Source organism: Pleurodeles waltl, chromosome 1_2, assembly GCF_031143425.1.
Source record: "Pleurodeles waltl isolate 20211129_DDA chromosome 1_2, aPleWal1.hap1.20221129, whole genome shotgun sequence".
Taxonomy (NCBI): domain Eukaryota; kingdom Metazoa; phylum Chordata; class Amphibia; order Caudata; family Salamandridae; genus Pleurodeles; species Pleurodeles waltl.
Genome location: NC_090437.1, coordinates 1,176,606,689 through 1,176,623,919, shown reverse-complemented (window position 1 = coordinate 1,176,623,919; position 17,231 = coordinate 1,176,606,689).

Below are 17,231 nucleotides of genomic sequence, written 5' to 3'. Positions count from 1 at the left end.
TCAAACAAGACGAAAAATATTTACATGACAAGAAAGAACTTTCGTCTAATGTCTTCTATCGCTTGCTGAATGAGTATGTTGACACAATGGATGCGAAAGATTGTTATTTATGCACACAAATACCTACCTCAGTCATAGAAGGAGTGACATATCATAGCATGCCGCTTACGTATGGAATAACATGTAGTTTGTTACTAACAAGATTTTATGGTCAGGAGTATATTCAATACTTCTATTCCAATCATGATGTTGTATTTTCATATGTCCCCATAATTGAGTACCTGAGTAAAGTAGCAAGAGATTATTATATAAAATTAGTTAGGGGTTTCTTTGAACCATTATCGCCTTTTTCCACAGTTCACGCACATAAAGAAAACCTTACATGCTTGCTTTCACCTGCAGAGAAAAGCTTTTTAGATCACACTGAAGATAGAAGGAAAATGGTAAAAGAAAAATTAGAAAAAGAATTACACAAAAGGGCATCTGTAGATAACTATGCTTTTGCCGCAATAAAGACACAAGGGAAACTGGCTTTAGACACTATAGGGAAGCTTTGTATATATAGACCTAAATCATACTGTGACACAATCTTTGTAGGAACGAGTGAATGTAAACACGTGTTTTTAGTCCAGAGTAAATGGACGTTCATCTTTAATGGCCTAGATCCAGCTACTCCAGGAGTATACTATATTTGTGGACTCAATGCCTATTATCGTCTTCCAAAAGGATGGTATGGGAGATGTCATTTTGGAATAGTTTCTCCAAAGATTTATCAACTGGACGACTTAAAGAAATTTACAAAGCTGTCTGAATTACATCGTATTCAGAAAAGGGAGACAGCTTCTGGTGTGGTACGAGATATATTTGGAGCAATGATTCCTTCCGTAGGAGTTATATTGAATTCAATAAAAATACGAAAGTTGTCTACTATTGTGGATAACATGCTGACAAAATTCTCAGGAGCCATGATCCTGATTGATGCTGAACTTGCTGCAGAAAGAGCTATGACTCTTCAAAATCGGCTTGCTTTAGATATTCTTTTAGCAAAGAATGGCGGCGTTTGCAAAATGCTTAGTGCACGTCACTGTTGTTCATATATACCAGACAACAGTAGACAAATTAGAAATATGCTTGCAAATTTAACTAACGATAGTGCAGATTTGAAAGAATTGAAAGAACCAGGAGTATGGGAAAAGGTTGGAAAAGGATTTGCTTCTGTAGGAAATTTGCTAAGCAACATTTGGAACAGAATATTACTGAAAATAGTAAAAGGGATATTAATAATATTAATTTGCTTAATAGCTATTTGGGGAATATGGAAAGCTATTAAAATATTGAAATCAAGAAACAGGAGGAGAAGAGAAAAGAAAGAACAAAATAAAATAGTAGAAATATACAGGGAAAAATCAAAGGGAACAAAAGGAAGAGGGAGATGACTGAAATGCAAGATTATTAAACAGAATTTTAATGAAATAAAATTTGTGATGGAAGATTTAATGTGATGACATAATTAGTCATCAGAGGAGGGATTGATGAAGCAGAAAAAGAAAGACTAACAAACACTCATATATCATGTAACAAAATCGTACAAGGCAATGTGATTTTAGCAAAGAAAATAATGTATGTAGGAAAATGTGCCCACGAAGTAGTTTGCCACTATTATAGATGAGCTTAATTAATCATGAAGAATCGACAATGTAGTAATCCGTCATAATTGCAGATGTATTCTATGATTTTCTTGTTGAAACTGTTATATGCTTAGCTTAAATTTAGCAGAGGCTTTGGCCTAATTGCCTGGTCTCAAATTTAACTGCGTGGTTTTCACTTGTATTAACAAAAATGTGTTTTAAACTTTAAGGCTGTATTTTTCCAGTAGAATGACTAATACACTTATCTCAAGGTTTCGTGCTAGGCAAGTTTCATCCCTTTTGAAGCAAGGTCAGTTTCTGCGGGTGCAGACACTAAAGACACTGATACAGAAACAATTGGCAAACTTTGTTGCCACTTGTGTTCCAAAACTCCAAGGACACCTTATGCATAAATGAGTACTAAGGGAAAGACACTATTCATTGGTCAAAGAGAAACCACCCCATGGACCCTCCAATGGAAGACCCTGAAGAATATGAAACGTTTCTTACTGAAACCCACCGGACAAAGAGAAGTCAGACATTTTCTTTGATGCCATTTTGAAGCAAGATTCAAGAAGCCATTTTGATGACCCTTTGATGCTTTTTCTCTATTCCAGAGAGAAGGAGACTTTAAGAATTCTCACCCTAGAGACTTTAACTTTAACTTTACCCCGTCTTGCCCATACAATAACTTTTGCCCCATGATCCTATTTGCTGCAAGGAAAACATGCCCTAAAACTTTGCCCCTTTGATGTCTGCCCCATGCTGATCGAACCGGTAGCTGAAGGAGGAAGACTTACCTTGAATGCTGATTGTAATTGGTAATTATAAAAGGATAATTGTATTATGCATTGTGTTTTCCTTCTTATGTACCAACTGCTTATTTTGACAGAGCCCAAGCTAGAAGTTTTCTAAATTTATGTTGACTAAATTCGTTTTGCATGAAGCCCCACATGCCAATGCTAATCAGAGGTTAGTTGAGGTATTCATTTGATGCACCGTGCTGAATTGAAATCTTGTTCTGCTGACCGATGTATGCAATTAGTCAAATTCAGTTATTCTTACTAGTGATTTACATTGCTATAACTGAATGCATTATAATCCAAATTCTGCGTAGATTGCGTTTCTTCCGTTGCTATGGACAGCTAGTAATGTTCGTATACCATTTGATTTTGAGACTTACTTATATTGTATTAGCTTTGTTAATATAGGGAAATAAACTCATTAACTTTTAATAAACAGGTGTGGTTATTCATGACTGAAAGGTCATGGTGTGTCAAATTACTGATTACTATTGATTCCTAAATTGTTGTTTGATTACTAATTGAGTATTGGTTATTGATTATAAAGGATTATTAATTATTGATTTGAGGGATCCGATTATTTTTGGATGAGGAGAACTCAACCCGGTTGAAAGGTTCACCGACCTCCAACGTGTCCAAGTATAAGTAATTTATAAGGATTGGACGCGCTATCAGGAGTAACCTTAATTTTAAAGCTAGACCCATTGGATTGCCAGTACGTATTATCTACCTTTAAGAGGTTGTGATCGACAAGCCTAGCTGCACATCTCATCACTTGGTTGTTCACACAAACATTCTATTGCTGCACATCAGGAAGAATAATTAGAGGGAACATTGGTTTGGACCCCCTACTCAGATAACAAACACAATTCTTGTCACTGGTTACTTGGCACAACAGCAATCAGCTTAACCTAGAGGTAATGGCAGGTGGAAACGGGGACTATAAAGGGAGACATTCTCCTGCAGGAAGCCATACACATCCGGTGCCGCCATGGAGCCCATCACACATGTCCTGCTGCTGCTGCTGATCTTCAAAGGAGACCGAAATCCAAGCCGCCTTGGACACCCACGACCGTAAGCACACGTACCTACCTGTGTCATGCAACAAAAGGTTGTCGTACCGTCATCCTCAACATATGGGGTCATGCTATGGGCACCAAGTACACTTGTCATTGTGTCCCCCATCAGAATACTACCCAAAGAAGGGCACGTGCACACAGGAGGCGTAGCATGGTCAATGACCTATGGGGGGTGAGACCTTCAGATTTTCCGACAATCAGGCTGGCATATAATGTTGAAATACATTATAGGACAAGCAGAATGCATGACAGGGGCCTAAGGGACAGTGGAACGGGAGGAAAGGATTGATAGGAGTACTGATAGAAAACACAATAGTTTTGTGAAATAACCTACATCTCTGAAGACTTCCTAAACAGCAAGGGATAGAGTGGGTGTGCGTTGCTGTCTGTTTTTATGTAAAAATTCCTGGTGAAACCTGACAGACACCTCTCCATACCCAACTGAGAGCACCTGTACCCAAATATTTATCAGAAAATACATACAAATACAGGGATCTAGCACCCCATACATCCCATTACCTATGCCCCTGCATGCAGAGTCACAATAAGCCCCCTTTGGGCAGGTCACTCATTTTGCACCACAACACCACACAAAAACACACAGCTGACCGTCACAGGCACAGGGACAGTGAAGTGTACACAACATTGTCTCACACAACACCAACAACACACCAACATCACATCTACAAATACAGCTCACACACTCACATCCCTCACATGCCATAGATTGTCATCACATTCAAAATACATATGTGTGGATGTTGCATGAAACACAAACACCACTCCCATTAAACAGCCCTGCAATGGACACACATAACACACATATTGCAACACAATGGAAGGACAATGGGATGAACAATAGTCTAAGACACAAATATACAAAGATCACTATGTAAAGAATCCATGCACAATAGGGATTGGGGCATCAGGAACACTCAGGAAAGGAGGCTGCACTGGGACACATATCATTTTGCACATGTCCAACACAACATTTGCACTGGAACTGGCCCTACATGTATCACAGGGACAAACAAAACTAGAGTCAAATGACATGACTATCTGCACAATGTGGAAGTGCAAGTCAACAAAGCACATACACCTCCAACTGAATGGGACATACTTCTACATGAAGTAGCGGCAAGGTACAATCAGCAAAATGAACACATGCACACTTGAATGCAAACAAAGGTAGCACAATTCAACACACTCCATGCCTGCACCACCAAAACTCAAGCTCGCACACATCACATGATGCCATAATCCATATCAGGGAAGCAAGGCTCACATCATACATGCTCACATTGGAAAACACAAGATGAAATACTTACCATAACCAACAGTACACAATGCGTTTACATCACCATTGTATTTACGGCCACATATCCATACAGTCAACAAATACCTTTGACTTGAGGGACACCAACACTGCACACAAAGTCAGATGCTGCAAACAACAGCAGATTGATCAGCAAGCAGTCTCAGGAATTCCCAACTGTGGACAGACAACACAAGTCACTCAGGAACAACAGTAAGGTAGAAAAGGAATTGCAGGACAAATGTATACTCAAACAACACAATTGTTTGGGTTTATTATATACAAAGGTCTGTAAGTCAAGGGCCATTGGCTCGTCCATTTGGCCCCTGTTAGGAATGGGGTCTTTGGTTGGTATTCAGGTTAGTAGTCAAGCAAAGACCCTCACTCTAGTCATGGTAAAGGAGAATCACCCTCAGTTAGCTCAAGCTCACCCCCTTGGCACAAGCAGGCAGGCTTAACTTCAGAAGCAATGTGTAAAGTATTTGTACCAACACACACAGTAGCTCAGTGAAAACACTGCAAAATGACACAACACAGGTTTAGAAAAACAGGCAATATTTATCTAAACAAAACAAGACCAAAACAACAAAAATCCAACATACACTGGTCAAGATATGAATTTTAAAAGAATAAGGGCCTGATTACGATTCCGGCGGGCGGCGGAGGCCGCCCGCCAGAATTCCGCCCTCCATAATACCGCTCCGCGGTCAGAAGACCGCGGAGGGTATTATGAGTTTTTCCCTGGGCTGGCGGGCGGTCTCCAAAAGACCGCCCGCCAGCCCAGGGAAAAACTCCCTTCCCACGAGGATGCCGGCTCGTAATAGAGCCGGCGGAGTGGGAAGGTGCGACGGGTGCTGTTGCACCCGTCGCGTATTTCACTGTCTGCAAAGCAGACAGTGAAATACATTTTGGGGCCCTCTTACGGGGGCCCCATGACTCCCCCTCCCGCCATCCGGTTCCCGGCGGGAGAACCGCCAGGAACTGGATGGCGGGAGGGGGAGTCGGAATCCCCAAGCCGGCGCAGGCAGCGGGAAACCGGCGGGAGACCGCCGGTTTCCCTTCTCTGACCGCGGCTAAGCCGCCGCGGTCAGAATGCCCCGCGGGGCACCGCCGGCCTGTCGGCGGTGCCACCGCGTCCCGCGGCCCTGGCGGAAGTAATCCGCCAGGGTCGTAATGACCACCTAAGAGTCTTAAATCCTTTAGAAAACAGTGAGAATGCTGTTGCGCACAAAAGTACCTGGGTAGCATCAAAATTACACTGCACGGGTGAGAGTGCATCCATAAAGGTCAGTGATGCGTTGATTTCTCACTCGCAAGCGAGACCGTGAGTCATTCCTCCTACAGTTAGGCCGGCGTACGTAGCTTCTTCTCTCCCACAAGAGAACGATGCGTCGATCTGGACAGGCACCCCAGGTCACGGGCACGCTTTGCGTTGGTTTACCGCACCTAGAGCCGTTGTATTGAAAATCCAGTCTCACGGTATCACAAAACCGCATTGCGTTGGGTTTGCGTAGTTATCAGCCTCCGTTAGTGGGTATTGCGCGTCATTTCTTCAGCTGCGTTGTGTTGATCTTCCAGTTGTGATGCAGGTGGAGCGTTGATTTCAGCCACAAAGCCAGCGGCGCCTCTTTATCAGCCGCGACTTGGAAGCTGCGCAAAAAATTTCCTTGCACAACTGTCTGTGAGTGGATTTTCAGTTCTTGGCTGCCAGGTTCACCTCTCAAGGGCCCAGGGACTGGATAGGATACCATTTGGCAGGGTAGGAGTCTCAGCAGAGAGTCCAGGTGCTGGCAGGGGAAGTCTTTGATGGCCGTGAGACTTCAACAACAGGAGGCAAGCTCAGTTCTAGCCCTTGGAGACTCTTCATCAAGCAGGAATGCACAGCAAAGTCCAGTCTTTGCCCCCTTTCCACAAGAAGAAGCAGCAACTGCAGGATAGCCCAACAAAGCACAGTCACAGGCAGGGAGAGCACTTCTACTCAGCTCTTCAGCTCTTCTCCTTGGCAGAGGTTCCTCTTGAATCCCAAAGTGATCTGATTTTCAGGGGTTTTGGGGGCTCTTCTTATACCCTTTTCTGCCTTTGAAGTAGGCCTAATTCAAAGAGAAGTCTCTGTTGTTTTCAAGATCCTGCCTTGCCCAGGCCAGGCTCCAGACACACACCAGGGGGTTGGAGACTACATTGTGTGAGGGCAGGCACAGCCCTTTCAGGTGTAAGTGACCACTCCTCATCTCCCCTAAGCCCAGATGGCCCATCAGGATATGCAGGCTATACCTCAGCTCCCTTTGTGTCACTGTCTAGAGGAGAGGTGGGTGAAAGTTGGGCCATTTGGGAGAACTTTGTGCAAACCGTCACCTCAGACATATGGTACCAAGACTCGTGACCTGCAAAACCACCAGCCGGCAGCCAGCCACGAGAGAGGGGCAGGGCAAGAAACTGGACAGAAGGAGGTGGTAATAATCATTGGACTATATGTCTGAGGTGACGGTTTGCACAAAGTTCTCCCAAATGGCCCAACTTTCATCTCTGATACCCAACGGGCCCATGCGTTCCAAATCACAAAAATAATTAACAGATACAAACAAGTCACGTATATTCAGAGATGTAGATTTAACCCAGTTTAAACATATTTGTCTTCTAGCCAGCAACATCAGTAAAAACATCATACCCTTATGTGATCTAGACAACTTAGAGTCCTATGAGGTACCCAGAGAAACCCCGAAAAACACTAATACTGGAGTCACTTCTACCTCCATGCAAATAGCCTGTTTAAGAAAGCCATTAATCGAGGACCAAAAAGAAAAGAGGTTAGGGCAACTCCAGAACATGTGTATATCATCTGCATTAGACACCTCACAACGTGGGCACTTGTTTTCTACCTTCCCCAAAGCAGTTAACCTCTAGGGTGTCCAGTAAACCCGGTGTGTTATATACAGATGGTTCTTCTGCAGGGCAACTGATCTAGTAGCTGACCAAAGCATGGAAAATGAAAACTCCCAAATCTGCGCTATATCTGGGGCTGGCAAGACACTACCCCACTTCTTCTCTGGGAGGAAGGCCTCTGAGTCCGAAGCTTCAAGCAACGCCCGATACCAGACTGAAATCGCTTTATGAATCAAACCTAACAGCCTCTCCTCCCAGTAGTTCTTAGTGCCCCCCCTCTTGAAGGGAAGCCGCCCAACTCAATAGCTGCAAGTATTTAAACTTGGAAAGCCTGTAATCTGTTAGCTCCCTGAGCCTAAACCAGGATAGCAGCCTGGACTCCTCCATAATTTGTCCCCACCTCATTATACCCTTCAATGGAAGAGACAATTTATCTAAAAGAAATTCAGGAGTATCAGGCGATTCCCAAATCGAAGCCCAAAAACTACAACAGTGAATACCTAGCGCTTGCCGAGCCAGCCACCAGACTCTAGCAGCATCTTTGAGAAGTTTCAAACAATTTTTTTTAAAGAATTTGGGATGACCAAACTTATGCAAGAAGAAACTACCAGCAGCTGAAAACTCTTGAGTCAATATAGCCCACAAAAAAGTGCATTCTGAACTGTCACGAAGTAAAAACCGAACATTCTTCAAATGAAAAGCCAAATAATATTTATAAAAGTCTGGAGCCGCAATCCCCCCTTTACCCATAGGCCTACATAACTGAAGCCAAGCGATCCTAACCCCTCTGGAGGACCATACAAAAGAAGTTAAATCTGCTTGTATCTTTTTAAACCAACCTTTCTTGAATTCCAGAGGAATAGCATTAAACAGAAAAGTTAATTTGGGAAAAATAATCATTTTAAGAACATTAACTCTCCCTATAAAAGATAAAGGAAGCCCAGCCCAGGTCTTAAGCAAAGCACGGATCTCCTTACAAATCTTTTCAAAATTGAAATATGCTAGATCATTCAAGTCAGAAATAACTTGAACCCCCAAATATCTGATCTGCTGCTTGACTAAAGGGCTATTATAGGTGGTGTTCCAGCACATAATTTCGGTTTTCTCAGAATTAACAGAATAACCTGACAATTCACCAACGTCTTTTAAACATTGCAGGATTCTAGGAAAAACAAGTGGCAAATGGACAGTATAAATCATAAGGTCGTCCGCATACAAAGCCACCTTTTTTTCCCAACCCAGACACTTAAAGAAAGGTATGTCAATGTCTGCTCTAATTGTAGCAGCCAAAGGCTCAATATATAGATCAAAGAGAAGGGGAGACAGGGGACAACCCTGACGCGTCCTCCTCTCAATCCTAAATCTGGGGGAAATCCCATCATTTATCAAAATGCTGCCGAACGACGGGCCTTATATATAGCTTGAATAGTCCCAATAAATTTAGAGCCCAGCCTAAAACCCTCCATAACGCATTGCAAAAAACGCCAATTAACACGATCAAAAGCTTTGGCGGCATCAAAAGTAAGGACAGATAAGGAAACTTTTTCAGAGACCGCCAAATCCACCGCACCCAGCAAATCATGGGTTAACTCATGCAATTTTCTACCTCTAACGAATCCCTTCTGATCCACGTGCATCAATTTACAAATCACATCCTGAAGCCTTTTGGACAAAATATGTGTATGGATCTTGTAATCCGAATTCAACAGGGAGATAGGCCTATCTGAGCTGCAAGAAGCTGGATCTTTCCCTGGCTTTAGAAGGAAAGTAATAACCGCCTCATTCCAGGATTTAGGCATGACAGCCCCTTTCTGTAAGAGAAGGTTAAACAATTCTGTCAGGAATGGAATTAACTCCTCATGTAAATTACGATATCATTCATTAGGAAAACCATCCGGGCCAGGAGCCTTCGCCTTCTTTAAGCTCTGAATTGCAGCCCGCACTTCCTCACCATCTATCTCCCTGACCATTTGTATCTGATCCTCTTCTGACAACTGAGGAAGATGAAGGGCATCCAAATAAGTTCTTACCAACAATTCAGAAACATGCAGGTCTTCAGTGTAAAGGTTCTGAAAAAAGCCTATAAATGCCTCCTCTATCTCAGCTTCAGTTGTAGCTAGGGCTCCAGTATCCTCTGATCTAATGGGGGAAACAAAATTCCTGGGGCGATCTGTTTTGGTCTTCCAAGCTAAAAGCTTCCCACAACCTTCCACGTACTCATAGTGAGCAAACCTGCTACATTCCCACGACCTTCGAATTTTCTTCTCAAGGTTTAACCCCAAATCCTTTCTAGCCCACTCCAGCTGAGCATTCAGAGAGTCCAACTGGCTCTCTTCAGCTTTTTGAGTAGCCTCCTGCAAGGCGGCGACCCGAGACTCTAGTTGTTTAAGCTGATTCTTCTCTTCCCAATAATACCAATTAGCCAAAGCAACTAACCTACCTCTAATGAATGCTTTATAAGCATCACACTGTAGCTGCAGTGTAGTAGATCGATAATTAAATTAAAAAAATTCTCTAGTGTCCCTCTTCAGGCCCTCTACTATCACTGTGTCCAAGAAAAGAGCACGATTGACTGTCCACCTAGGAATGGATGGAAACATTTCAAAACAAACCTGAATTCTGACAGCTGAATGGTCCAAAAGTTGCACTGGTGCGTGAGTTACTGATCTAACCATATCCCTCAACTGTTGCTGTAATAAAAAGAAATCGATCATGGAGTAATGGCCATACTTTTTGTTATTAAATGTAAACCGCGATCCTACCCTACCTTTCTGATGCCAAATATCTATCAGGCCAAGATCCAACATTCCTTGTTTTATACACTGCCGGGTTTTGGGTGAATTCACAGTGATTCTTATTGTGGATTCATCTAAAGTGGGGTTTAATAAAATATTAAAGTCCCCCCCTACTAAAATCGGGTGCTTAGCAGCCAGAAGATGGCTATCAAGGTCTTGAAATGGTACGGAGTCATCAATATTGGGCCCATAATAACCAGCAATAGTAAACAAAACCCCATATAGGGCAACCTCCACAATCAACCACCTACCTTTAGAATCCTTTATAACTTTTTCTACTTTCATAGTAACCAACTTCTTAATGAGAATTGCCACCCCCTTCACAACACAAGATTGATTGGTACATGCACAGAATCCCACCCAATTCAAGTATTTGAGATACTCTTCCCATTCTGCTTCTAATAGGTGGGTTTCCTGTAAAATAATCACCTCTTCTTCTATCCTTTTCAAAAACTCAAATATTCTCCTCCTCCTCCCTGGAACCCGCAGGCCATCAACATTCCAAGATAAAAATGTCATCAACACCTTGTTTCGACTAGCCATCAGTCAAAAAGGAGACCAAAAGAAAAATCATAAACACAAAAAATAACACAAGATCCCTCACACAGCCACTTGCCACATCTTGAGGACTTTTTCCAAAAAATGCATAATTCCCAAGCTCCCCCCCACCCCACACCCCACATTCCTAGTGCTAACAACCCACCAACCAACAAACCCCATGAACCTCAACCACCCACCCCCAACGGGGAACCCTCCCATACATTCTAATTAGGTGAATACAACCACCCATTTGAGCTTGATTTCCGGCCGACTTTGACAAAAAGAAAACAAAAAGAGCAAGCCATCAACCTGAAGACTTCATCTTATCAAGTAAAGCCCGAACATCCGCAGGGTCTCTGATATTAAACATAGTATTGTTCCACATAATCTTCAAAAATGCAGGAAATCTCATTTGAACCGTAGCTCCAAAAGACCTAAGCTCCTGCATATACTTCCCCAACTCCCATTGCCTGTCAAGCATTGCCCTAGAAAGGTCTGAATATATCTTGAACGACCCATTGAGAAACTGCCCGCCTTTAGGGCCTCTGATAGTATTTTCTCCTTAATGATATAAGTACCAAAGTTAACAAGAATTTTCCTCTGAGACTTCCTATTGGGCTTTCTCCTAAAGGGGTCACGATGAATTATCTGGATATCTTCTTCCGTCTTTAAATGATCCATAGAAGGAAAACATTTCTTAAACAGCATCATTACATAATCTTTAATATTATCCCCTTCTAGCCCTTCGGGAACGCTCGATAACCTAAGGTTATTCGTTCGTAAACCATTCCCCAAATATTCCAGCTTTTCCTGTAGCATCTCGCCCTTACGTGTCAACTGGGAAATATCTTGGGAGTTAGAGAGCACTCGGGCCTCCTGCTCCGAAACAGGCGTCTCCAGCTTACTCATCCTCTCCGCCAGCACATTAAGTTTACATTCCAATGCAGCACAAGATTCTCTAATTTTTGCCTGGTTATTTTCAAATATCTCAAATTTGCCCCTGATCTCCTCTGTTAATGATATCAACAGGTTCTGTACCGCGGAATCCTGGGGAGGTGACCCATTTCCACTACTTTAATCAATGTGGAGCCCTGAGCGCCGCCATACTCTAACGGGGAAGGATGTGTTACCTCTTTGTCACCTGCCATCTCCCCAGAAAGGGGAGCAAGAGAGACTGGGGAAGGGGAAGATAATTCAGAGCTCTGTAAGGACTGCATTTCAGAGCCGCGTATAGTCCTTTTAAAAAAGGGCATAAGGGGGAGACCAAACAAACTGCTCCTGATAGGTGGCCTTAAACACAAGAAACCTTACAAGGGTCACCCGGGTTACTACAGTGCCTGCCCACCGGTTTTGCCTCTCACTGCGGGTGAACCAAAAAGCACTCTTTTTTAGCTTTTATGGCCCCCTTCTTTTTTCTCTTACAAACCCCCTCCTGACCAAGTACTTTAGCAGTTCCAACAGGACCCTCACAAGGGGGCCAACTACCCCCCTAAGAAAATCCGGCTGCTGCTTTGACGCCAGTGATGGGCCACTGCTGACTCCCCGGGCCCTTAACTTCACTGGCGTCATGTGCAGAGCCTCTCCTACCGTGCAATCCGAGTTTTTGGCCCAAAACTGGGTTCTGCTCACTGCCTCACTCCTCCAGAAAAGAGCCGTAGAAACAGGGGCCCCCAGGCAGTGGCAGAGAGCCAGTCCGTGTCTCCCCTTCTAAAAACCCCCGTGGCGTCTGTCCAGGGCTTAATACCCCAAGTACCGATCCTCTCCCTGGCGTTCTTCATCTCCCCGCACTGCCCTGCAGCGTGCCCGGGGGTAGGACCACGGGATAGGCACATCAGAGGCGTTCGCACTGCGCCGGCGTCTGCAACGTGCATCAGCCGGAGAACCGGAAGCTCACGGCCGCGGCGCTACGCGGCCGTCATGTCCCCCGGAAAACAGTGAAAACCGAATTTTGCAGTATTTCACTGTCAGGACATGTAAAACACATAAGTACATGTCCTACCTTTAACAATACACTGCACCCTGCCCATGGGGCTACCTTAGGGGTGCCTTACATGTATAAAAAAGGAAGGTTTAGGCCTGGCAAGTGGGTACACTTATCAAGTCGAATTGGCAGTTTAAAACTGCACTCACAGACACTGCAGTGGCAGGTCTGAGCCATGTTTATAGGGCTACTAATGAAGGTGGCACAACCAGGGCTGCAGGCCCACTAGTAGCATTTGATTTACAGGCCCTGGGCACCCCTAGTGCACTGTACTAGTGACTTACTAGTTGTTAGACCTGACAGCCTTATGGTGGTTACCCCTAACTTTTTGCCTGCCTCCCTCCACTTTTTAGATACTGTTTTTGCTGGTTTTAAGACTCTGCGCACCTTACCACTGCCAACCAGTGCTAAAGTGCATGTGCTCTCTCCCTTTAAACATGGTAACATTGGATAATACCCAATTGGACTATTTAATTTACTTATAAGTCCCTAGTAGAGTGCACTATATGTGCCCAGGACCTGTATCTTAAGTGCTACTAGTGGGCCTGCAGCACTGATTGTGCCAACCACTTAAGTAGCCCCTTAACCTTGTCTCAGGCCTGCCACTGCAAGGCCTGTGTGTGCAGTTTCACTTCCAATTCGACTTGGCATTTAAAAGTACTTGCCAAGCCTATAAAATCCCCTTTTTCTACATATAAGACACCCCTAAGGTATGCCCTAGGTAACCCATAGGGCAGGGTGCTGTGTAGGCAAAAGGTAGGACATGTACCTGTGTAGTTTACATGTCTTGGTAGTGTAAAACTCCCAAATTTGTCTTTACACTGCTGTGAGGCCTTCTCCCTTTATGGGCTAACATTGGGGCTGCCCTCATACATTGTTTGAGTGGTAGCTGCTGATCTGAAAGGAGTAGGAAGGTCATATTTAGTATGGCCAGAATAGTGATACAAAATCCTGCTGACTGGAGAAGTTGGATTTAATATTACTATTTTAGAAATGCAACTTTTAGAAAGTGAGCATTTCTCTGCACTTAAATCCTTCTGCGCCTTACAATCCTCGTCTGGCTGGGTTTAGTTGACAGTTCCCTTGTGCATTCACTCAGACACACCCCAAACACAGGATACACAGCCTCACTTGCATATATCTGCATTTTGAATGGGTCTTCCTGGGCTGGGAGGGTGGAGGGCCTGACACTTGCACGTCAAAGGACAGTAGCCTGCCCTCACACAAAGGACTGCCACACCCCCTACTGGGACCCTGGCAGACAGGGTTGAGCTGAAATGGGACCTTGTGCACTTCTAAGCCACTCTTTGAAGTCTCCCCCACTTCAAGGCACATTTGAGTATTTAAACAGGGCCTCTGACCCTACCAACTCAGACACTTCCTGGAGAAGAAACCTGAACCAGAACCTGCATCCTGGCTAGAGGTCCTGCCTGGCTGCCCAAAGGACTCGCCTGTCTGCTTTCTGTGAAGGGCTGCTGCCTTGCTGTTGCCCTGCTGCCTTGCTATTCTGTGGTGAAGAAATGCTCTCAAAGGGCTTGGATAGAGCTTGCCTCCTTTTCCCTGAAGTCTCAGGACCAAAAACACTTCATCTCTACAAGAAGGAGTCCTTGTGCGACGCACAGCCTGCTAGAAACGACACACAGCCTGCACCGCAGTGAAAATTTCACAGCACGCCGAACCGGAACAATGGAGCCTGACTTCGCAATGAAAAAATCGATTCAGCGCCAGTGTAGCAACCGGAAATTCAACGCACAGCCCACTGGATTGACGCACAGCCGGAACGACACAACACGACCTTCAGGGAGGAATCAACGCAGCGCCTGCCGTGCGGTAGGAAATTCAACGCAACGGCCACCGAATCGTCGCAGCTCCTGTGACTTCACCCAACCAGCGCAGTAAATTAATGCATCATACCAGGAGTGTCCAAAAAAAAACCAACCTGAAGAGGATCCAAGACCGAGCACCGGAAATCGATGTACAGCTGTCCCTGCGTGAAAACTAAACGACGCATCACTGTGTGTGTCCCGAGAAATCGACGCACACCCCTTTGTTTCCATGCATCTCCTTCTCTACGGTTCTTTGCAGAGATTTTGCACGAAAACCAGGTGCTTTGTGCTTGGCAGAGACTTTATTTTCTTTTAAAAGACTTAAGACACTTTATATCACTTTTACAGTGATACCTGAACATACTGTATACTTATTGCATTTTAATCATTTTGACCTGCATCTTATCAGATAAATATTACATGTCTTTCTAAATACTGTGTGGTGCATTTTTGTGGTGCTATATGGTGTTATTGTATGATTTATTGCACAAATACTTTACACATGGCCTTCTAAGTTAAACCTGACTGCTCAGTGCCAAGCTACCACAGGGAGGGCACAGGATAATTTGGATTGCGTGTGACTTACCCTGACTGGAGTGAGGGTCCTTGCTTGGACAGGGGGTAACCTGACTGCCAACCAAAGACCCCATTTCTAACACTAGAAAATCAAATATGCCAATCAGGGAAAGTCAATTGCACATGCATTTTACATAGAAGCACTTGCAATTTAGCACTGGATAGCAGTGGCAAATTGCCCAGAGTAACAAAAAAACAGCAAAAACAGAGTCCAGCACACAACCTGGAAACAGAGGCAAAATGTTAGGGGAGACCATGCCAACAATGCCAAGCCTAACACGTGTCCCCCCAGCTGAAAGTGGGGAGCAACTACTCAACCTCATGGGAGTTCTCATCACTAGGGCAAAAAAATCTGGACAGACCATCAGCTTTGGCAAGTTCTGTGCTACGGCGGTGTTCCACCGTAAAGTCCTTCCCCTCTAAGGAAATGGACCACCTCAACAATTTGGGATTTTCACCCCTCATCTGCATTAGCCATCTGAGGGACCTGTGGTCTGTCTGAACCTGGCAGTGAGTCCCAATAAAGTAGGGTCTTAGCTTCTTCAGTGCCTAGACCACAGCAAAAGCTGCACACGCAATTGCACTCTGCCTATGTTCCCTGGGAAGTAACCTCCTGCTAATGAAGGCTACAGGTTGGTCTAGGCCCTCCTCATTATGCTGTGAGAGTACTGCTCCTATACCATGCTCTGAGGCGTCTGTCTGTACAATAAACTCCTTGGAGTAGTCAGGTGCCTTCAGCACAGGTACTGTGCACCAGGCAGCCTTCAGGGCATCAAAAGTGGTCTGACAAGCCTGTGTCCAGATCACCTTCTTTGGTTGCTTCCTGGAAGTCAACTCATTCAATGGGGCAACAATGGTGCCATATCCCTTAACAAACCTCCTATAGTAGCTCGTGAGACCTAAAAAGACTCTCACCTCAGTCTGGGTCTTGGGAGGCACCCAAGCCAGAATGGTTTCAATTTTTGGCTGTAGGGGTGCCACCTGGTTACTCCCCACTTGGTGTCTCAAATACACCACCGAACCCTGCCCGATTTGGCACTTGCTTGCCTTAATAAAGAGGCCTGCCTTTTGCAAGGCCTCCAACACTCTGCAAAGGTGCTGCAACTGTTCCTCCCAAGTGGAACTGAACACTGTAATGTCATCCAGGTATGCTGCACTGAAGTCACCCAGCCCAGTCAACACCTGGTTGGCCAATCTCTGAAATATGGCATCACTTTAAACTGGAAGTGTCCATCTGAAGTAGAAAATGCTGACCTTTCCTTGGCCCCCTCAGTTAAAGCAGTCTGCCAATACCCGGACGTCAAATCAAATGTGCTGAGGTATTTGGCACTCCCCACCGATCTATGAGCTCATCAGCTCGGGGGATGGGGTGCGAGTCCGTTTTAGTGACCGCATTGAGACCCCAGTAGCCCCCACAGAACCAGAGTTCTGGGGTGGCACCAGGAGCAGCAGCCTTTGGGACCAAGATCACAGGGCTGGCTCAAGGACTGCTAGAAAATTCAATCACCCCTAGCGCTAACATCTTAGACTCCTCATCTTTGATGCTGGCCCTGATCTTGTCAGTCACCCTGTAAACCTTCTGTTTGATGGGTGGACTGTCACCAGTGTCTACACCATGTGTTCACAAGAGTGTGACCCCTGGGATCAGGGAGGACATGGAGGCGAACTGACCCAACAGCTGGCGACAGTCCCTCTGTTGCTCTGCGGTCAGGGAGGGGGAGATGTTCCCTGCCTCCACAGACCCATCATTCTCTCCTGCAGACAGGAGGTCAGGAAGGGGCTCACTGTCTTCCACCACCCCACCATCT